The sequence below is a fragment of the Dendrobates tinctorius genome, unplaced genomic scaffold (assembly GCF_039654945.1).
Source record: "Dendrobates tinctorius isolate UK_male_01 unplaced genomic scaffold, ASM3965494v1 ptg000116l, whole genome shotgun sequence".
Taxonomy (NCBI): Eukaryota; Metazoa; Chordata; class Amphibia; order Anura; family Dendrobatidae; genus Dendrobates; species Dendrobates tinctorius.
This window is the reverse complement of record NW_027361784.1, coordinates 6,368,828-6,393,167: the sequence shown is the minus strand read 5'-3', so window position 1 is coordinate 6,393,167 and position 24,340 is coordinate 6,368,828. Positions and strand designations below refer to the sequence as shown.

Genomic DNA, 24,340 nt, shown 5'->3' with positions numbered 1-24,340 from the left:
TATATTAAAAATTGTATCATTTTGGGGGGGTTTAAATATATTCAGTAGGACCCCCAAAGTCATTTCAAAACTGAATAGGTTCCTAAAAAATTGCTTTTGTAAATTGAATTGAAAAAATGAAAATTGCTGGTACATTTTTAAACCTTCTTAACTAAATAAACGAAAATTTTTTCAAATGGTGCTGATATAAGGCAGACATAATATAAATGTTATTTATTAACTTTTTTCTTTGGTATGACTATCTGGACTTAAGTTATAAACATTCAAAGTTGCAAAAATTGCCAATTTTTTGACATTTTTGTCAAAGGTCTCATATTTTTACAAATTAAGGCAAAACATATCAACTTAAATTTACAACTAACATAAAGTACAACGTGTCATGGAAAAAATCTCAAAATCAGTGGGATATGTTGAAATATTCCAGAGTTATTGCCGCATATAGTGATGCATGTCAGATTTGAAAAATTTTGCTTGGACAAAAAGTGGTTAAGTAGAAAAAAGATATATTGCAGATAAAAAGAAATGGCTTTAATTACTACCAAGGCATATCCGACACGTTCATTTTATAGCTAAAAGGGGGTAATTTTCCAGCAATTGAAGTCACTCTGTAAAAAAAACCCATCTGATTATGTTTTCGGCAATGTGGACTCCAACCTGCAAATATTAACTCAATTCTAATAAAGATCTCAGCAGTCGGATATCTCTCTGGGAAAGACCATTATTATTTTTTATATAAAACCCATAGATGGCAATTTCCTACTGTCTTTTTATGTCAGTTTTAACTGAAAGACAAAAATCGATATTCGTAGGATTATTCAATTACTTTTTTAAAGTTTGCTAAAACTAATTTGTGGGTTTCTCAGAATAGATGAATGTAACCAGCAAATTGTGTTCCCATTGATGAAACAGCTCTGAAATCCGATCAAGTTTACATGTATTAGAAATTGTATAAATGATCTATGTGCAGAAAAAGGAGGTCCTAGAATTGAGAGAATCTTTTAAATATTCAATTCACTGGTCTCAATGAATTAAAAAAATATATAGATTTTTAGCAAAATGATTTGCTGCGAATGGCAAGTAAATCTAAGCTTTTAATTGCCCAGAAAAGATGTATTACTCAAGTAAAGAGCAGCCTGGCTACCAGAAAACTAGCATGAGGAGAAGGGGTAGGAGAACAACTTGAACTTTTCTTTGATTGCTTGCCAGCTTGTTTTTCTAAAATGAGGTGAGGTTGCTTCATATGCTGAATGCACTTCGGCACATAAATATCAAGATCTGCAGCTGGCAACTCCCTTTGTTATTGCCAACCAATCATGTTCCAGACATGCTTGATGGGAGACAAGTCCGGAGACACTGCAGGCCATGGTAGCATGTTTAGGCCACACAAAATGCTCATAGTAGCACAAGCAACAGGTACCCTGGTGTTATCGTGTTGAAATGCGTATCCTGAGACTCATTGAAGTAACGTCCATGCCATTGGTTCCATGACATAATCAATTTAATACCGAGCTGTTATAGTACCTGAAATGATGACTAGAGGGGTCCAGCAACCGTATATTATGCCAGTCCACACTCTAATCCTGGGAGTAAGACAAGTGTGATGTTCTCTAAAGGCCTCTTCAATGAGTTGGCCAGTTGGTCTCCATACAAATCTCAGACTATTATTGCATCCAAGTCAACAGCGCAACTCATAGCTGAAAATACATAAAAAAAGAACAAAAGGAAGCCATGTCTAAAAATTATATGAAATGTTATTAGGATTATTTAAAAGACTGTTCTAAATGTGGCACCCCCAGGAGTATGGTCGCCACAGTGGCATTGCCTTCCTCCTAGGGAGTGTGATGTCATGCTTGGAAGCAATAAAGGATCTCTCTAGCAGTTATCCACATCACAGTTTTCATTCCAGGCCAGCAGAGGGAGCTCTGAACCAAAATTAGGGGAGCAGCTACTCTCTGGGGGCCAGGAGGGAAAATGAGGGAGTTTGTGTGAGGAGGGTAACATGTGTGGACATGGAGGAGAAGAGCTAGGAGATTGAGCAGAGTTCAGGCTCATTCCCAGCTATAGCGCATGATCTGGAGCCCGGTCTCCAAGGCTGTATGGACACTGATGGTCCTGCAACAGAAACCGGAGGAATAGGAAGCTGTAAATGCTCTATTCCCACATAAGACGCGGAGGCACAACAGCGACGTGTGAGCCAGAAGAAGAAGAAGAAGGCTACAGCTGTCTGCCATATGAGGGAGTTCTAAAGAGAATAAGCTAGTGGAACTTCAGTGTAACATAGTACTGCAAGTACCTAAAAATAAGCGCTAGGAAGGAGACTGCACAACCCATCTGCATAGAGAGATTCCTAAGTTGCTTCCAGGCTAGCCAGCTCCTGTGCCATCTGTAATCTGGACCCTGGACTGCATTTGCCAAGCAAAGTAAAGGTAAAGAAACTGCACCCTGTTGTGTCCTTGCCTTCTTCCTGCAAAACTCTCCAGCACTGCTACATCTCTGTGCCAGACACTACACCCTCTTTCTCAACACCTATCCTCACTGCCCTGGGATTACTGCCCTATCTGTGGAGGGCCACAACATCATAGCTGCACCACACCATCTGTCCCAGAGGATCTGTCCGCAGGGTCGGCTTAACATCTTCATTGCCGAACACCACAGGTGGCGTCACGAATCATTCACTCGTAAACTTTATTCCTTCACTTAATCCCTTTTACATGGGTGCCCAGGGCCACGGACGGGGTCACCGCTGCTGTGACATTCCCCTTTGAGAGACCGGCCCGGTACCGAGTACCCCACAGCCCTGGGAGGGCGGCCCATTTACAAGAAATTTATGCATAAAAGGAGTGCTGACACTGTGACAAATGGAAAGCTGCACCATAGTAGCAATGTGCATGACAGTTTACATAAGAACGCCTATACAGTATAAAAACAAGCATCTCATAAAGTGCACAGGTAAATGAATGAACAGATGAATAATTAAGTACCGGTATTAGGCAAAAAAAGCTGTATAAGTGGCTGAACACAGCCTCCTGTTATGTGACCAAAACCTTAATAAATTATAATATACCGTAAAGGAACCATGTCCAAAAGGTTACAAAGCCCAGTGCTTATATATTGATCAATACATGTGCATAATATGCAAAGTGCAGTATATATAAAATGTTATTAGTCATTAGCCATTACTTGTGAAAAATAAGCAAAAAATAGTATATATGAAAATAGATATAAGAATCAATTATTTGCATGTGCAAAATATGCAGGAAAGGGTGCATATGAACTGCTAACTGTAGCAAAGTGGAAATGCAGGCAAGTTCACACAGGCACATTACCTCACAGGTGCTGGCTGGAGACCCTGAAGCGTGTTTCGCGTATGGCTTTCTCGAGGAGTGCATGTGGTGGTGCGATAGGACTGTATTTATATGTGTGTGAGCTAATGCTGGCAACAGCTTCACTGCGGCGCTTCAGTCACAGTCCAATTTCCATTTTAATTACAGCACAATACAAAGTTGGAGTCACATCTTTTTCAGCCTGAGTGATCCCTTTCATGTCTGGCACCCATGGCCTCTGAAATACTCTGTCCGGCTCCACAGCTTTTATGGGTTCTGACCCACCTTTCTGACACAGTATCCCGTTTGGCTTCCTCTTCTGAAAGGTGAATAAGGCACTCATCTATGCCTAATTAGGGCCATAGGCCTCAAATTTCCCATAAAGGTCCACAAAAGTTAGTGGCGGCAGTCCGCATACTGCTCCAAAAGGTCATACTTTCCTGTGCTTTACAGTCCTCCTGGTTTGGACTCCACATCTATTTCCTGCTTCTACTGTGCCTTCCACTGCACTTTCCATTTCTATCTATATCTATTGCTTTATCTAATTCCCATACCTATGTCCTAATCTTATCCTTTCCCTGTAACTAATACATTTATCAGAACACATGGAGACATACACATATTAAGCAATACAGCAACCCTGCACCTTGGTTCTTATAAGGTTCTATGGAATCTAAAACGCTTTTGCATATTCACAAGTAATAAGTAAGATTCATGTATGCTCCTCTCCACAAATCCTACTCCAGCCCCCAATATTCTGGAATATTCATAGAACCAGTAGTATGGCTATTTCTCCAAAGTGTTCCAGGAGTCCTTTTTCAAAATGACATCACCAGGCTGCATGTTACTCATGCTACTGTAAATGGCCTGTGTGTCTTAAAGGTACTATCATGGTATGCATTGTCTCCGAACTTCTGGGATGCCATTGGACAACTATTGCAAAATAAGCTGCCAGCAGTGGATCTTGATGATTTTCCCACGTGCATTCAGTGTAGCAGAACATTCCTCAGACAACCATTAATAACTACATACATAGCGCAATGCTCATGCCTGATACTGACTATCAAAATGTTTTAAAAATGTTTGTTACAATTTTGTAAACATTTGCATTTCATTATCATGTGTCATGCTCGCCATGTCTGTTATGTCCGCCATGTCTGTTTTGCACGCGCATCTCATGTCTGCTATCCTGCTTGTTCCCTAGAGCAGTGTGCACACTCACCTCATGTCTGCTGAGCTGCAAGATGCCTGCGTTTCTGCTTTGCCTTCTGCGATCTTCTCGTCATGTCTAGAAACCTTGATCATGTGACGTTTCCTAAGATCCTGCACTGTCTGGTTCTGCAATCATCTCGTCATGTCTGAAACTCTGATCATGTGACCTTTCCTAGGATCCTGCACTGTCTGGTTCTGCAATCATCTCGTCATGTCTAGAATCCCTGATCGTGTGTCCTTACTAGGATCCTGCACTGTCTGGTTCTGCGATCATCTCGTCATGTCCGAAACCCTGATCATGTGACTGCGCTCTGTGATCCTGGAGCATCTGAACTAGAAAGTTCTCCCTTGGTCCTGACCCGGAAGAGGAGGTGCTATGCCCTATATTAGACCGCCCCTTCCTATGCTCAGGGCCTGAGTATTGTGTTGTGTCCCTGCATGGCTGCTTGGTCTGTGGGGTGCTCCCTCTATTCTGTGCCCTTGCACTTTGCTCTGTCGTGCGTCTCTGCACACGCTCCGTGCTCATACTCCGCCTTTTGTCCCGTGCCTTGTCTTATGTTTGTCCATTGTGCCATGTTCGTTCTTGTCCTGCTTGGACTTGTAGTCCTTCTGTTATTCTCTGCCTTGCCTGTTTTCGCTATGCCTTGTTTCGTACCTTGCCTTGCTCTGCCTTGTTCCTCCCTATGGTCTCAGTCTTTGCTTGCTCTGCCTCGCTCTCTCCTATGGTGCTCTGTAGTGCTCCCTGGCACATGCACCAACCCTGCTTTCTTTCCTTTTGTGCTCTTTTCCATGTCTAGTCCCAAGGCTCTGCCTTGGCCCGGCTCTGGGCTTCGGCCTATGCTCCGCTGCTAGACTCTTTCCTATTATGCTCTCTTGCACGTTTCTAGGCTAGTCCCAAGGTTCTCCCTTGGCCCGGCTCTGGGCTTCGGCCTACGCTCCGCTGCTAGCTCTGTTCTTGCTCTGACCTGATTCCGTGTTTCTGCCTATGCTTCCGTCCCTGGTTCCGTACACTGCCTAAGCTCTGTCTTGTTTCTTGTCTTGTCTTCCCTTGCTCTGTTTCTTCGTGTGCCCTTTGCATGCGCCTGGCCTTCCTAGCCTCCTGTTTGTGCCTCAGCCGTGCCCGCCCTAGCTGTGCCCGCCTGCTTGTGCCTCAGCGGTGCTCGTCGGTCAGTGACAGCTGTGTCGCCTGCCATGCCTCAGTCAGGTTCGCTGGAGTCTTGCCCGTCTGTCAGTGCCGCAACCCGATCAGCTAGCCAGTGCCCCAGCTATGCTCTCTGTGCTCCCTTGCACCTCAAGTTGTTTCTGCACTGTGCTCTCTATAGCATGCACAGGCCTCGCCAGCCCATGGCATACCTCCCCGTGCTTCTTTAAAAGTGTGCGCAGGCTTTGCCATGTCCCCTGTCATGCCCTCTTGCACGCACAGGCCCTAACCCTGTCCTGGAACCCTGACCCTGGCGTGCCTCTCTGCATGTGCAGGACTCTGTCTCGCCTGACCCTGGCGTGCCTGTTTGCACGCGCAGGACTTTGCTTTGTTACCTTGTGCCTTGGCGTGTCTTTACACACGCACTCTGTCTTACCTTGTGCTTTGGCGTGTCTCTACACACGCACCCTGTCTCGTTTTGTGAACCCTGGCGTGTCCCCTACACACACACCTTGCTTAGCACCTAGCCTTGAACCCTGGCGTGTCCACTACACAGGCACCTAGCCTTGGACCTTGGCGTTTGCCTGCCGGATGCCCGGGAACCTGCCGATCATTGCCAGAGATTGTAAGATGGATGACTGCGGCCTGATGTCCGGAGCTGATGTCCGCAGCCTGATGCCTTGATCATGTCGATCGTTGCCAGCGGTCCGGAGTCTGATGCCATTGTGCCTTTACCTGTACCTAGGTGTGCCACCTGGCACGTACTATGCTATGGACCTTGGCGTGCCCACGCGCGCACCTTGCATGTTTTGCTTGTTTTCATGTTTGCACTGAATGTGATCCTGAAGATCTTAATGAAGATACCTTGCACTTACCTCTTGTCTTGTCTTGTTTCCTGCCTGTCCCTGGTCGTCAGACACTCCTGTAGTGTTCCCCTGAGCCGGCCGTCTGGTCCCAGTAGTCGTGGTAGCTCACCCCCTTTGTCTTGCCCCTGACACTCCCTGTACAGGGGGTGGGTTCTCACTAGGTCTGCTCGCCCTAGGTGGGTGGGTGCCACAGCCCAGAGTGTCCACTCTAAAAAGGAAAATGGGCTCAGCAGAAGCTGAGTCCGTCACATCATGTCTATCGATCCTGTGAGTTACTGAGTTCCATGACTTTTCCTTCTTGGTGCTGCAATTTAAATGTTGAGGACAGTAATCTATGAGGATTATAAAACAATGTACATCTTAATGTGCCTGCTTAACAATTTTCAAAGCTCCCATATGAAAGAATGAAGATAGTCTCTCCATTCCTGATGCCACAAATTCTTATTCTCTTGGGCATGTCTTGGTGATTTGCTATAAATCTTACAAATGAGGGCATAGCTTTAACCACCAGAGTGTTTGTAGCTTATCCAATTTGAGTTCTTACATTTCAAAGTTCTTTTAGTCATAGAGGTGCGGCCGGTGCGACTTCAGCCACTGCTTACTATATAAAGAGCAGCGGCTGTAACTATGCCCCGGCACAGATTGACAACCAGCTGTACAGTGCATCAGTGCAAAGCCAGCTGACAGTCAATGCCGTGCCTCTATGACTGAAAGCTGGAGGATGCCAGGAGAATAAAGTTAATTTCCTACTGTCAGCCGGACCTTCAGTACATCGGCCGCAAAGCTTTAGAATGCTATTAATCAGCAGATTAATCCCATATCTGATCGTTAATAGCATTTTTACATGACAGGTTCTCTTCAACAATGCAATTCACATCATAACTACTGGGCGCACACAGTAATGTGAAAAAGTTTTAGGCAGTTGTGGAAAAAATGCTTTCAAAAAATGGAAGTGTAAGTGCAAATGTTTTTTTCATTAATTTTGACATGTACAGTTAATGAACAAAAAAAACGAATCTAAATCAAATCAATATATTTGGTGTGAATGACTTTGCCTTCGAAATAGCATCAATTCATCTAGGGACACTTGCACAAAGATGGTGATTTTGTAGGCTTATAGTCAGGTGTATGAGTCACCAATTCAGGGTAAAAAGAGTCTCAGTGGGCCCCTTTAACACATACCACAATTCATGTCCCCGACGGTGAATGGGTCCCGCCGCCTGCTCAGGGCCCCGACACTTAGAATCATAGAATCATAGAATGATAGAGTTGGAAGGGACCTCCTGGGCCATCTGGTCCATCCCCCTGCTCAAAGCAGGATTCACTAAACCATCCCAGACAGATGTCTGTAAAGCCTCTGTTTGAAGACTTCCATTGAAGGAGAACTCACCACTTCTCGTGGCAGCCTGTTCCACTCATTGATCACTCTAACTGTCAAAAAGTTTTTTATAACATCTAATCTGTGTCTCCTCCCATTCAGTTTCATCCCATTGCTTCTAGTCTTTCCTTGTGCAAATGAGAATAAAGTTGATCCTTCTACAATGTGACAGCCCTTGAGATATTTGTAGACAGCTATTAAGTCTCCTTGCCCAGGTGCTGACGCCGGCCCTGCACCAATTATGCCACAGAGGTGATAATGAAAATTTTCATATGTAGGTTGAAATAAAGTTACTAACTGAAACAGATACAGCTGTGTATGAGACTTAAAATTGGGTGAGGAACAAATAAGTTAAGCCTACAAAGGTGACGTTATGAAAGAAAGTTTAATTTCACAGGTCATGCACCATGGCAAGACTGAGCACAGCAACAAACCACAAGTGGTACAATAATGTGTGACTACAGGTAGCAGTGAAGCATGGTGGAGGTTTCTGCAAGTTTGGAGATGCATTTTCAGCAAATATAGTTGGGGATTTGGTCAGGATTAATGTTCTTCTCATTACTGGAAAAAAACAGGCAAATACTTATCCATCGTGTGATACTATCAGGGATTCATCTGATTGGCTCCAAATTTATTCTGCAGAAGGACAACAACCCCAAACATACAACCAGCGTCATTAAGAACTTCAGAGCAAAGAAGAAGAAGGCGTCCAGGAAGTGATGTAATGGCCAGCACAGAGATCTGATCTCAACATTATCCACTGTCTGGGATTATATGAGGATTTGCACAAGGGACATCCACAGAAGATCTGTGGTCAGTTCTCCAAAATGTTTGGAACCATCTCCCTTCTGAGTTCTCTAAAAAAAAATTGTGTGCAAGTGCCTAGAAGAAATTATGCTTTTTTTAAGGCAAAGGGCCATTACACTAAATATTTATTTCATCTAGATTTGTTTTTTGTTAATTTACTTTACATTTTCTAAATTATTTAAAAAAACATTTGCACTTACACTTTCATTTTTTAAAGCATTTTTACGTTCCAGCACTTTTTCAACAACTGCCTAAAACTTTTTCACGGTACCCTGTGTGCCCAGTAGCTATGATGTGAATTGTCCAAATATTGAGTTGCTTTTGATTTGTTTTGTTCATTCACTGCATTTTGTTAGAGGTAAACTACGAACCCTTCTATTATCGTCTTACTCTGCAGCATTTTTACACCTGTATGACATAAAAACATATAAACCTCCAATGGCAGAGTATCTCAAAACGATGTTCTTTTTTTATAGCTGGTCATCTCATGCTACAAAACTTTTCATGCATTAAGCCAAGAGGAAGAGTAAAGAAGGATACATAAAAGGCTATGCTGTTTTTTTTTTTTGTAGGCACAAATTATTTTAGCATAGGACTTCTTTATCTTAAAGGGACTTTTCGCTTACGGGAAAGTGGACCCCAAAGGCTTTAAAATAAAAAAAATAAACAGAACAGGAGCCCCGTCTCCACACCCAGGTCCAGCTCTGATTTCCCGCTGCTTAGATCCCAGTGTTATGGCTGCCGCGGTGCTGTCACTTCGACAGCACACATCACAGCTGTAGACAATCACTGAGCTCTGTGGCTGTGCAGACGTAAACAGCATGAGCCACTGAGGTCAGTGATTGGCTACAGCGTTGATGTGTGCTGTCGAAGTGACATAACCACTGCAGCCAAAAAACTGAAAAGCGAGTAGCAACAGGCGCTGTAGGTGAACCTGGGGAGGGCAAGGACCTGCTCGGTTTGTTATTTTAGGTGTTTGAAAGAGAACCTGTCACCAGAAAAAAATGCTGTTAACCTGCACATATGGGGCTAATCTGCAAGTTAATAGCATTGCTAACTTGCCTGGCACATGCACTTAGATGAACGCTGCAGGGAGAAAATTAAGTTTATTCCCCCCCGACAGCATTCGGCTTTCAGTCATGGGGGATGGGCCAGTGCTGGTTCAGTCACTGAGAATACAGATTGGTGGCTGCAACCGCGCCCCCGGCCCTGACTAACAGCCAGCCCTAATAACTGAAACTCGAGTGCTGCTGGGGGGGGGATAAAGGTAACTTTCTCCCTGCAGTGTTTGGCTAAGTGCAGGCGCCAGGCGGGTTAATGATGCTATTAATTTGCAGATTAACCCCATATCAAGCTAATAGCTTTTTATCTGGTGACAGGTTCCCTTTAAAGTTTTGGGGTTCACTTTCCTGAAGGTGGAAAACTCCTATAATGTATAAACAGTGCAGATCAAAAGAATTAAATAAAAAGAAAGCAAACCCTGGCAATGATTGTCATCTGTACAATCAGAGCTATGCACTAATATTTAGATGGTGTCACTAAAACCAGAATGTACTGCGTTTATAATATGGCAGCGTTGTTTCCTGTAACTAATGCTACAATGGTAAAATGTCAGTTGAATGTCCGATATGCCTCCGTAGGAGCGCTGTGCACAGCGGTTGGGACACATTTTGAAAATTGATGCGAGCAAAACAAATTAAAGTCTATTATAAAAGTTTAGTAAAATTGAGGATGAATGGTGTTATAATAGTGAGGGAACATTGCCCCCTAGTGGGAAACATTGTGTACTACAACAAGAATCACGCTACAATGTGTGTTTGCTTGGTTATGTTTGAAAGATTAAGCAATTTCTTATCCTTTTAAGGAGTCTACAAGAGTATAATAATAATTTAATTCACTAACAGCAAAATGCCGGGGAATCAAAATACTAAATTCCATATTTAATAAATTTATCAGAGGGCTGTATAAATTGGAGCGAGATCGGAACCCAGTTGCATGGAATGGCAGGCGGCTCTGCTGATCGGAATGTGACAGCTGCAAAAAATACATGCATCTTTCACACTCAGGTGGGGACAGCCGCCGGCCAGTCCGTGCAGTGCGTTCCAATCTCGCTCTGATTTATACAGACCTCTGACTGTCCGAATTCCAGTCTTTAACCATAAATAGCTAGATTACAGTCATGGCCAAAAATTTTGAGAATGACACAAATTTTATATTTTCACATGATCTGCTGGCCTCTGGTTTTTATGTGTGTTTGTCAGATGTTTTTATCACATACAGAAATATAATTGCAATCATATTATGAGTAACAAAAGGTTATATTGACAGTTAGAATGAGTTAATGCAGCAAGTCAATATTTGCAGTGTTGACCCTTCTTCAGGACCTCAGCAATTCTCCCTGGCATGCTCTCAATCAACTTCTGGATCAAATCCTGACTGATAGCAGTCCATTCTTGCAAAATCAATGCTTTTATTTTGTCTGAATTTGAAGGTTTTTATTTGTCCACCCATCTCTTGATGATTGACCACAAGTTCTCAATGGGATTAAGATCTGGGGAGTTTCCAGGCCATGGTCCCAAAATCTCTATGTTTTGTCCCCTGAGCCATTTAGTTATCACCTTTGCTTTATGGCAAGGTGATCCATCATGTTGAAAAAGGCATTGTTGATCGCCAAACTGCTCTTGGACGGTTATGAGAAGTTGCTCTTGGAGGACATTCTGGTACCATTCTTTATTCATGGCTGTGTTTTTAGGCAAGACTGAGAGAGAGCCCATTCCCTTGGCTGAGAAGCAACCCCACACATGAATGGTTTCAGGATGCTTGACAGTTGGCATGAGACAAGACTGGTGGTAGCACTCACCTGGTCTTCTCCGAATAAGCCATTTTCCAGATGTCCCAAACAATCGAAAAGGGGATTCATCAGAGAAAATGACTTTACCCCAGTCCTCAGCAGTCCACTCCCAAAAGTAAAGTAGTTGCAAACTCATAGAATCATAGAGTTGGAAGGGACCTCCTGGGCCATCTGGTCCAACCCCCTGCTCAAAGCAGGATTCGCTAAATCATCCCAGTCAGATGTCTGTCCAGCCTCTGTTTGAAGACTTCCATTGAAGGAGAACTCACCACTTCTCGTGGCAGCCTGTTCCACTCATTGATCACTCTAACTGTCAAAAAGTTTTTTCTAATATCTAATCTGTGTCTCCTCCCATTCAGTTTCATCCCATTGCTTCTAGTCTTTCCTTGCGCAAATGAGAATAAAGTTGATCCTTCTACAATGTGACAGCCCTTTAGATATTTGTAGACAGCTATTAAGTCTCCTCTCAGTCTTCTCTTTTGCAAACTAAACATTCCCAAATCCTGCAACCTTTCCTCATAAGACAGGGTTTGCAGACCGGTCACCATTCTGGTCGCTCTTTTCTGAACTTGCTCCAGTTTGTTGATGTCTTTTTTAAAATGTGGTGCCCAAAACTGGACACAATATTCCAGATGAGGTCTGACCAAAGAGGAGTAGAGGGAAATAATGACTTCACGTGATCTAGACTGTATGCTTCTGTTAATACATCCTAGAATTGCATTTGCCTTTTTTGCTGCTGCATCACACTGTTGACTCATATTCAGTCTGTGATCTATTAGTATACCCAAGTCTTTTTCACATGTGCTGTCACTTAGCCCTATTCCTCCCATTCTATATATGCTTTTTCCATTTTTATTGCCCAGATGTAGTACTTTGCATTTCTCCCTGTTAAAAACCATTCTGTTAGTTGCTGCCCACTTCTCCAGTTTATTTAAATCTTTTTGAATCCTCTCTCTCTCTTCTCTAGTATTAGCTATCCCTCCTAGCTTTGTGTCATCAGCAAATTTAATCAGTTTACCCTCAATTCCTTCATCTAAATCGTTGATAAAGATGTTGAACAATACAGGGCCCAGGACAGAGCCCTGTGGTACCCCACTTGAGACATTCTTCCAACTGGATGTGCAGCCATTTACGACCACTCTTTGGGTCCGATCACTAAGCCAGTTATGAATCCACCTAACAGTTGCCTTGTCCATTCCATACTTAATCATTTTTTCAATAAGGATTGTATGAGAGACTTTGTCAAATGCTTTGCTGAAGTCAAGATATACTATATCTACAGCATTTCCTTGATCCACCCAATCAGTGATACCGTCATAGAAGGAAATTAAGTTAGTCTGACATGACTTATTAGTTACAAACCAATGCTGACTCTGTTTAATCACTTCATTCTTATCCAGGTATTGACATACATGTTGTTTAATAATTTGTTCAAAGATCTTTCCTGGTATAGAAGTCAGACTCACCGGCCTATAGTTGCCTGGGTCCACCTTCTTCCCCTTTTTGAAGATAGGAACAACATTTGCTCTTCTCCAGTCTTCTGGCACTTCTTGCAGAATATCAGTCTGTCCATGATGTTTTTTCTGGAGAGAAGTGGCTTCTTTGCTGCCCTCCTTGAGACCAGGCCTTGCTCCAAGAGTCTCCGTCTCACAGTGCGTGCAGATGCACTCACGTCTGCCTGCTGCCATTCCTGAGCAAGCTCTGCACTGCTGGTAGCCCGATCCGCAGCTGAAACACTTTTAAGAGACGGTCCTGGCGCTTGCTGGTCTTTCTTGGGCGCCCTGGAGCCTTTTTGGCAACAAGGGAACCTCTCTCCTTGAAGTTCTTGATGATGCGTTAGATTGTTGACTGAGGTGCAATCTTTCTAGCTGCGATACTCTTCCCTGTTAGGCCATTTTTGTGCAGTGCAATGATGACTGCATGTGTTTCTTTAGAGATAACCATGGTTAACAGAAGAGAAACAATGGTGCCAAGCACCAGCCTCCTTTTAAAGTGTCCAGTGGTGTCATTCTTACTTAATCATGACAGATTGATCTCCAGCCCTGTCCTCATCAACACCCACACCTGTGTTAATGGAGCAATCACTGAAACGATGTTAGCTGGTCCTTTTAAGGCAGGGCTGCAATGATGTTGAAATGTGTTTTGGCGGATAAAGTTAATTTTCTAGGCAAATATTGACTTTGCAAGTAATTGCTGTTAAGCTGATCACTCTTTATAACATTCTGGACTATATGCAAATTACCATTAGAAAAAATGAAGCAGTAGACTTTGTAAAAATTAATATTTGTGTCATTCTCAAAACTTTTGGCCATGACTGTACATTGCATCAATTTGATTAAGAGGTGGACATTGCCAGTGTGAGGAATATGTTTATAGAAAATTATACTAATTGTTCTGGGTTCTACACCGGGGATGGGATAGAACGGCTAGATGAATGATCGGCCTCTTACGCATTTTTCATCTCTTTTGCTTAAACTTTCTAACCAAGTTTTCATTTTTCAGGCGCATCGCTTTAGGGCATCGCAGATATGTAAGAACTTCTATTTTAATTAGATACATGGGCATGCATTCTGTTTAGTTGCAATAAAAGTCCTGACAGATTCTGATTAAAAAAAGGGTTAAAACATAATTCCTAAAATCACAAATTATTCGTTATCCCTTTTCTAACCGCTGGGGACCCCAGAGACCCTGAAATCAGAAAAAGAGAAAAAAAAAGTTCTCCAGCTTCTCGTTTGATCCAAAAGTTATTGTTTAAAAGGAATCATGTAAAAACAATTCACATGGACAGGGTGGCAGCGCGATGCGTTTCGAACACAGCACCATGTTCTTTCTCAGAGCTCAGACGTCCTGCAAATAATGAAAGGAGAGGAGGCCAAACATGTGCACCTCGGCTCCGTTCAAAATCTCGGGATCACTTTGGGTCCCAGCAGTTGCACCAGCATGTTTACCCCATCACTGAATAGGAAAAATCTTGTGATTTTGGGAATAAATGTCCAAAATCGGAGCTTAATCACATTTGTCCTCACATAGGCCAATGGACATCAGCGGCAACATTACTTGTATTTGGAAAAAAAAAATGAAAATACCTGCAGTCCTATGGAAAACTACAGAAGGCAAGGCGTGATTTCTTGTATCCTGAGCATCGGTCACATTATTTATTAGCTTCACAGTACATGCTCCTCTGCTGCCCTCATGTGGTTCAATGGGTGACAATTAATTTATACAGTTTAATCATAATATATTCAATCCGTTATATATCCCCAGGTCTCCAAACTACATTATTTCTTTCTTTTTTGTCATTGCACTTTTACCTCTTTTTCTAGACGTTGCATATTTCGTGTGCATTATTCATATGTTTTCTGCAAGTTTATAAAGCAAGAGAACAGTTCAGTATATGTAGTTACTAAAATAAAGGGAATCCAGACATGATCCGGTTATATTACAGGCTATGTACACATATAACACAGGCTATAGAAAAGAAGAGCGTGAAGAGGAAATATGTGCAGGATAGAAGCTGTGCTGGTGTATGAGCAGTAAAGACACTCAGGATACACACAGAGCTCACGTCCAGCCTATATTACTGGGAGAGACACTGCCACAGGAGAAAAATCTGAGACTTGGATCTCACTGCACACTGCATATCAGGGGGTCGGAAAATGAATGAAGATTGCAGCCTGTAAAATGAAAACACCTTTTATTCATCTCTACGGGCACCGTTCCAGCATAGCTCCCAACCGTTCAAATCCAGCTGGACTGTCCTGATCTGGAGCTGGGAACACTATTATATAAGGTTAATCTGTAAGTTAATATTGTTATGAAGGTACCTGTTTGCTGTACTGAAAGTGTGGCACTCAAGCAAGAATGAGCTTTATTCTTCCGGGAGCTGCCAACTTTCAGTCATAGAGGCATGCCAAAGCGGCACTATACTGTGAGTAGCAGCTTTATGTATGCCAATGGTCTCTGACTATGCAAATAAAGTGCGTGGAGCCTCGTTTAAGAGTCTCAAACACGGGACTAGCCAGATCTTCCTCCAGGGAAGGACCCAGTCAAGGAGTGGCTCCTTTCGGAAACCACCATTACCACCATATTAAGTGGCCCTTTAAGTCAATATCCAGCTCTTTACAAGTTTACAGATATGACAAGGGAAATACCAAGGCCAGGTATCCATCCATAGACAGCTGTTTCGGGGTGTTGCCCCTCATCAGTGTGGAGTAGGATTCTGGCTAGGTGAGAGCCTAATAGACCAACATCACGAAACAATCACTGACCTCAGGGAGACCAGTCAAAGAAAACACTGCGGCAGCCGGCAAAGGCGCTCAATCAGTGAAATCCTAGGTGCATTTCTCCCTGGGAAACACGAATGTGCAAATAAAGTCCGTGGAGCCTCGTTTAAGAGTCTCAAACATGGGACTAGCCAGATCTTCCTCTAGGGAAGGACCCAGCCAAGGAGTGGCTCCTTTCGGAAACCACCGTATAAAGTGGCCCTTTAAGTCAATATCCAGCTCTTTACAAGTTTACAGATATGACAAGGGAAATACCTTACTAGGTCTACTAGGCATTGCTCCCACCTAGCCAGAATCCTACTCCACACTGATGAGGGGCAGCACCCCGAAACAGCTGTCTGTGGATGGATACCTGGCTTTGGTATTTCCCTTGTCATATCTGTAAACTTGTAAAGAGCTGGATATTGACTTAAAGGGCCACTTAATATTGTGGTAATGGTGGTTTCCAGGGAGCAATGCACCTAGGATTTCACTGATTGAGCGACTTTGCTGGCTACCGCAGTGTTTTCTTTGACTGGTCTCCCTGAGGTCAGTGATTGTTTCGTGATAATGGTCTCTGACTGACAGCCAGCTCTGCAGTGCATCTGTCAAGGTGCTGAGGGGTGCTCACAGCCACCACTCACAAGCTTGATTGTAGCAACTACGGCAGATGACTGAAAGTAGGTTGCTTCAGGATTTGTCGTAGTTACTCACCGGTTAACAGTATTTTTCGGAGTCCATGACAGCACCACCTGAGAGAGGGGATCCACCTTTCAGGAACAGGAAATCCTACAGACACATAAGGGCGGCACCTCTCCCACGCATCAGTAGGTTTACAGAGCGCCAAGAGGACCACCAAGGTTAATAGCATAATGGACAATACTTTACACAACCATTCATTACCAGTGTACATATAAGAGGAAGAAGTGCACACTCAAATTAAACTAAAGGGAGGGAATATACGGGTGCTGTCATGGACTCCGAAAAATACCGTTAACTGGTGAGTAACTACGACTTTATTCGGTCGTTCATGACATCACCACCTGAGAGAATTAGAGAGAGTAATAATTACTTTAGAGAGGGACTACAGCCTGCAGAACCCTGACGCCAAAGGAGAGGTCTGAGGAAGCACCCAGGTCTAGTCTATAATGGTTGTAAAAGGTGCTCGGAGAGGACCAAGTAGCTGCCTTACATATTTGGTCGATTGAGACTTCCGATCTCTCTACCCACGAGGTTGCCATGGCCCTGGTGGAATTCGCCCTCAGCTTGCCAGGAGCCGGTTTGCCCTTTGAGGTGTATGCTAATGAAACTGCCTCCCTAATCCACCTCGCTAGCAAGCTTTTTGAAGCCCTAAGGCCCTTTCTAGTGCCCTGATAGGAGAAAATCAAGGCATTATCTTTTTTCCAGGGGTCAGTAACTGCCAGGTACTCTAGGAGACATCTCTTAACGTCTAGAGTGTGTAGTTTCCTTTCCTTATTGTTCGTGGGATTAGGGAGGAAGGACTATCTCCTGAGTTCTATGGAAACTGGAAGCTACTTTAAGCAGGTATGCTGGATCGGGTGTAAGAATTACCCTGTCGTCCCTGAATTGTATGTAAGGAGGAAGTCTAGATAACGCCTGGATGTCACTTACTCTACGGGCTGATGTCAACGCTACCAGAAGAGCCACTTTAAGAGACAGTTTTTTTGTGGAGGCTGATGAGATAGGCTCAAACGGGGCCTCCGTCATGGCTATGAGGACTAGGTTTAGATCCCATGGCATAAATTTCTTACTACCGGTCTGGACCTGCCTGTTGCCTTAATAAACCTATTGATCCAATAGTTACTGGCAATGTTGCAGTTAAAAAGGGCCCCTAAGGCTGGTTTCACATTCGCGCTTTTTAAGCGCACGCACGGCCGGGGGTAGATCCGCCCCCGAGCCGGCTCTCTGCCCGGCGTGCCCGCCCCTTCCTTGTAGCGCCGCCTCCTAGCGCACAGCGGCGCCTGCGATCGGCGCACCCTATCTTTAGCATAGGGTGCGCAGATCGTGCGCAGGCCGTGCGCTAGTTGCGCTTTGACCTGCGCTGCGCACTTTTGACGGTGCGCCGTGCGCGCCAAAATCAAACTTTCCGGATTTTGGCGCGCACGGCGCACCGTCAAAAGTGCGCAGCGCAGGTCAAAGCGCAACTAGCGCACGGCCTGCGCACGATCTGCGCACCCTATGCTAAAGATAGGGTGCGCCGATCGCAGGCGCCGCTGTGCGCTAGGAGGCGGCGCTACAAGGAAGGGGCGGGCACGCCGGGCAGAGAGCCGGCTCGGGGGCGGAGCTACCCCCGGCCGTGCGTGCGCTTAAAAAGCGCGAATGTGAAACCAGCCTAAGGCTGACACCTGTACTTTAAGGGTGCTGGTGGAAAGCCCCATGTCCAGACCTCTATGTAAGAATTCTAGGATTTGCGCTATCTGTGTGGACTGCCCAGCTACTACCCCTGAACCCTGAAGGAATCTTTTCCAGATCCTAATGTAGATTTTGGTTGTAATTGGTTTTCTGCTTTTGAGCAGGGTGTTAATTAGGGCTGGGGAGAGAAAACTTTCTCCTTTAGTAGTGACCGCTCAAAATCCACGCCGTCAGATGTAGGCCTGCCACCTGAGGATGGTAAACTGGGCCCTGGGATAGGAGATCTGGGATGTTTGGTAGGACCCATGGGTCGGACACAGACATGGTCCTGAGGCATGAGAACCATGCCCTCCTGGGCCAAAACGGGGCGATCACTATAATCCTTGCCTTGTCCTTCCTGACTTTCCTCATCACCAGGGGTAGTAGAGACAGGGGAGGGAAGGCGTATGCTAGCCCGAAGTCCCATTTGATCAGAAGAGCATCTACTGCCAGCGGCTTTTCTCTGGGATTTAGAGAGCAAAACTGAGGCACCTTCCTGTTCTCTCTGGTGGCGAAGAGGTCCATTTCTGGCTGCCCCCATTTTTGTACGATCAGGTCGAAGATGGAGGTTTTTAAGGACCATTCCCCTTGTCTTAGAAGGTTGTTGCTTAGAAGGTCCGCTGTGGTGTTCTCTTCCTTTTATGTGCAGAGCTGTTAAAGACAGATGTTGCTCTGCAAATTGAAACAGCCGCTCTGCTACCTTCATCAGGGATCTGGAACGAGTCCCACCTTGGTGGTTGATGTAAGCCACGGTGACCTGATTGTCGGAGAATATTCGAACATGGTGACCCTGTAGATACACAAGAAGGTTTTTAACTGCCTGCTCTATGGCTGTTAGCTCTTTCAGGTTGGAGGACATTTCCAACTGATGGTAATCCCATAGGTCCTGGATTAAGACCTCCCCCATGTGGGCCCCCCAACCCGTAGGGCTTGCGTCTGTGGTGACTACCCGGGTTACGTTATATTCCCAGGGCACCCCTCTGGCTAGATTGTTTTCATCTAGCCACCATTCAAGGGATTTATAGTATGTTGGGACAAAGTCAACTGGCCTTCTAGATAACCGCCCAGGATTTTTTGATGACGTAAAACCTCGCCCTGTAGCACCCTTGTATGGAACTGGGCCCACCAGACCGTGGGGATGCAGGATGAGAGAGAACCTAGGAGGGACATTGCCTTCCTAAGAGACATGGTGGGGTTATTGGGGGCGTTCAAGACCTGATGACGCAGGCAAACTAATTTTTCGGGTGGAAGACGACACTCCTGATTCTGCGAATCGAGGATTAGGCCCAAGAACTGCTGAACTTTCATGGGCTGTAGACGGGACTTCTTAATGTTTATTAGCCACCCTAACCGTTCCAGAGCTGATTTTGCTTTTTGCAATTGATCCAGACAATGGTCTGCTGTTCTGCCTACAATAAGGAAGTCATCCAGGACTGGACTGAATAGATATTCCCCCTCACACGGGATGGAGCAAAGCCAGGATCTGATTATATAGAAAAAGGAATATACCGTATATACTCGAGTATAAGCCGACCCGAGTATAAGCCGACCCCCCTAATTTTGCCACCAAAAACTGGGAGAACTTATTGACTCGAGTATAAGCCTAGGGTGGGAAATGCTCCATAGATTATTCCCCCATATGGTGTCCCCATAAGAAGCTCCATAGATTGTTCCCCCATAAGAAGCTCCATAGATTGTTCCCCCATATGCTGACCCCAGAAGAAGCTCCAGATTATTCCCCCATATGCTGCCCCCATAAGAAGCTCCATAGATTGTTCCCCCATATGCTGACCCCAGAAGAAGCTCCATAGATTATTCCCCCATATGCTGCCCCCATGCTGCTGCTGCTGCATGTAAAAATAAAAAAAATGACATACTCACCTCTCTGTCGCTGGGTGTCAGGTGCCGGTGTCACTGCTGGCACCTGAGATACTCACGTGTCCTGCGTCCATGGCTGCTCACCGCTATCTGCCACGTCATCAGTCAGTGACATTCAGACTGCAGGGGGCGCGGCACGCACTAACCACATTACCGCGCCCTCTGCTGTCTGAAGTCACTGACCGATGACAGACAGCAGCAAGCAGCCATGGATGCAGGACAGGTGAGTATCGCTATACTTACACGTCTTGACGCTGTGTCTTGAGCCCCCAGCTTCTCCGCGCTCTCTCTTCCTGCCTTCAGCGGTCATGTGGTACCGCTCATTAAAACTCATGAATATGCGCATATTCATGAGTTTTAATGAGCGGCACCACGTGACCGCTGAAGGCAGGAAGAGAGAGCACGGGGAGAAGCTGGGGGCTCAAGACACAGCGTCAGGACGGGTAAGTATGACCTGACACCCCCGCCCCCTCCCCCTCTGACCCCCTTTGTATATGACTCGAATATAAGACGAGAGGGGGACTTTCAGCCCAATTTTTTGGGCTGAAAATCTCGGCTTATATTCGACTATATACGGTAACATAATTTTTGTGAACATGTATTCCTATAAAAATTAGATTTTAATGATAAATTTAAAAACACCTATTCCCGTGAGCAAATGATAAACAAGACAAAAAAATTGTATACAAAAAAGCCCTATTAAAGGCTACAATAGACTATCTGTACCCTTCCTTGCCGTGGAGGTTGGCACCCTAATAGATACGATTGTTTGGCGCCCCCACTCAACGTCGACTGACCCTGTCTCCCCTATCTCTCCCTAGTGACACAGGTGGGAAAACAATGTCAAATAGAAAAGAAATGAAGGAAGGGAAAAAAAGGAAAACCTTTTAAAATAGAAAAAATAGCCACAATAAAAAGGTATGCCCATACCTAGATTATAATAGGGCTGACCACTGACATTTAACCTCACACACATGAAAATGTCAAAAACAATTATTATTGCCTACTATAGAACAATGGGCCAAAAAACCACCATACATTGCTCAGAGCATATTTCACAGATTATACATGCACCAAGGACATAAACAGTCCGAAAAATAGAATATAGCAGTCTATGGCGGAGAAAAGATAGTCGCCTCTGATAATTAGAATGTCAGTGGTCACTTTGGGGTTGTTCTCATCCTTCTTCTTCCTGCAAACATGGCAAGTGTAGTTTATATCAAAATTATCTATTTTAGTCTCATCTGACCACATGACCTTCTCCCATGCCTCCTCTGGATCATCCAGATTTCATTGATGAACTTCAAACGAGCCTAGGCATGTGCTGGTGTAAAAGGGGTATCTTGCGTGAGTGACAACGGAGTGTGTTACTAATGGTAATATTTGAGCCTGTGTTTCCAGCTCCCTTCAGGTCATTAGCCAGGTCCTCCCGTGTAGTTCTGGGATGATTTCCAACCTTTCCCAGAATCATCCTTATCCCAGGGGGCAAGATCCGGCATGAAGCCCTAGACCGAGAAAGATTGACAGTCATCTTGTGTTTCTTCTATTTTCTAATAATTGTACCAACAGTTGCTGTCTTCTCACCAAGCTGCTTGCCTATTGTCCTTTAGTACATCCCGGCTGTCATGATCCAAGGTGGATCTGACAAGTAAATGGACAAAGTGAACTTTTTTCCCTTTGGCTTGGTGCCAAAATGGTGTGATTTCCCCCGGTGGCCATTAGAATTATTACACGTGGTGTCATTCTTTCTAAGTTGCCCCGGTGGTGGTGAGCGGTAGTGCACTTTAGTTTCTTTGGTTTAATGTGCACTTAATTACAAATCAGGTGTGAGGCACTATAAAAGAGTTCAGGTGTGTTTGATCACTGCTGGTGATATTGTGAGTTTGTCATTCTCAAGGAAGCCTGGGTGAAAGAAGGAGCTGAATGAGAGTCCTGGACATCCCAGCCAGAGGGGTTGAGTCAGCTATGGAGTCTGCATGGAGGGCTGGCATGGCGTGGTGGAGTCGCAGTTTATGGTGTCAGCAGGAGGTGCTTTCATGGCTTGGTGGAGTGGCGACGATGGTGAGAGTTGCACTCAGCATGCTGGACTTGGTTGCTGAAAACTGGACTCAAGCATGCTGGACTTTTTGGCAGAAGCTGGACTCATCTTTGTTACTCTGTTTACTGGGCAGCTGCAACTGGTGGTGGACTCTGCTCCAAGACTGCACTATGGTGATGGATCCGGGTGGAGGAGAAGATGCACGCAGGTGGTGGGCTCTGTTGCTAGGAGCGTACGCAACAGAGCAAAGCTAAGTGGTGATCCCCCTGTATTGTCATTTTCCCTTGTGTGTGTTTAGTGCAGTGGTGGGATTAGTTTCCGCACCCACCAAATCCCTAGTGAGGGTTTAGGGTCAGGGCGAGTCAGGGTTTTAAGGTTCCTGTGCGTCGCCCAGTGCGGAACCGGCATAGGGAACGTTAGGAGTACAGGGACTCTTGGTCAGGGGAGCGCAGGAGGTCTCCACTTCCCTATTCCCTATTGCAGGGCCCACCATTGTTAATGTTACCCAGGTTCCCCTTTATTAATTAAATTCGCCTTACTGGAGGCGGGGTTTCCAGACTATTGTATAAATACGTGTAATACCTAAATTCGCCAGTTGGAGGCGGTGTATCCAGCTGCACGTCTTTTATTATTTAAATTCGCCCTACTGGAGGCGGTGTATCCAGGGTCACGCATGTCATGGGTTCGCTTTGCGGTACTCTCTGTGTCCAGACACACGTGACCGTGACATTATCACCAACCCTACATTTTTGTTTCTGGTTAGCCTTGGCCATGTGGAGACCGCTGAATAATTGCTGCCGGGCCTCACTGAGGTGAGTGAGGAGCGGCATGGTGTGTTAGAGCCGCTGCAGCAGTAGTTATCAGGGTCTGGGGCCTTCCCTTTGGCTTCACTAGAAAATCAAATGGCGGCTGCGGTCTGGCAAAAAGCCCTAGAGTCGCTGCTGTGGAGCGGGACTTGCTCATACAGGTGGACGTAACCAGACAGGTGGGTGGAGTTGGTGATCCCCATGGTGCTGTCTGGGGTCCCACGAGGTGAAGGAGTACGTCCCTGTAGTGAGCAGACTGGTGTATAGTCCGCGGGGCTCACGCCAAATCTTCAATACCACTGAAGAAGCCGCCCCTCCTGGTCGTGTGGAGGCGACCAGCGAGTGTATTTCTCCTCCATATTCCTGCGGCTCTGGCAAAGTGCCCCCTAGAGTCGCTGCTGGGGAGCGGGACTTGTTCATACAGGCGGACGTACCCAGACAGGTGGGTGGAGTTGGTGATCCCCATGGTGCTGTCTGAGGTTCCCCGAGGTGAAGGGGTACATCCCTGTAGTGAGCAGACTGGTGTTATATTCCGCAGGGCTGATGCCAAATCTTCTATACCACCGAAGAGGCTGCCCCCTCCTGGTCGTTTGGAGGAAGGCGACCAGCGAGTGTATATTTCCTCCATATTCCTGTCCCCTTCTCCTCCAGGTGTGAGCAGCAGGTGTGCTGCGGGGGAGTAGGGACAAATCTCACCCCTCGGCATTAACCAACCCTGGGAGGCGCAGACCCCATGGTGAAAGGGTTGGAGGGTGGTGTCCCTTGGTGAATAGCAGGGATGTGAGTGTGGCAATGCAGGGGGACGCCTCTGTTGTCAATCCAAGAATGAGTTCACCGAATAATGACAAACAAATGCGTGGCAATAAACGTTCAGATCCGGACCTGTGTGTGAACGAGCATGTATGGGTGGTCACCAAAAAGCATCTTGTGAAAGTGTGTTATGGAGTCTGATCAGCTCATAGCAAACATACACATACATAAACTCTTTCCCCAGGTCGGCGCTGTGGAGATGAGTGGTGACTCCAGAACATGTATTGCCAATACCAGCAGTGCATTTGTCATAAACCTGTAGTTTCAGGGGGTGGTGGGGTGAACCCAGGATCTGGGCGTCCCCGCTGTAGGTGTTTCCCTTATGAGGAGTGGTCTTGAGGGTCCAGAGGCCCCTCATTAAGGAGGGGGTACTGTCATGATCCAAGGTGGATCTGACAAGTAAATGGACAAAGTGAACTTTTTTCCTTTGGCTTGGTGCCAAAGTGGTGTGATTGCCCCCGGTGGCCATTAGAATTATTACACGTGGTGTCGTTCATTCTAAGTTGCCCCAGTGGTGGTGAGCGGTAGTGCACTTTAGTTTCTTTGGCTTAATGTG

General features: G+C 45.3%; 1 long non-coding RNA gene across 1 annotated transcript in view; it reads right to left on the bottom strand.

Annotated features, from left to right (window-relative positions):
• Positions 1-24,340, bottom strand: part of LOC141101377 (uncharacterized) — a 50,367-nt gene that overhangs the window by 1,090 nt on the left and 24,937 nt on the right. The gene's annotated exons all lie outside the window — the stretch shown is intronic.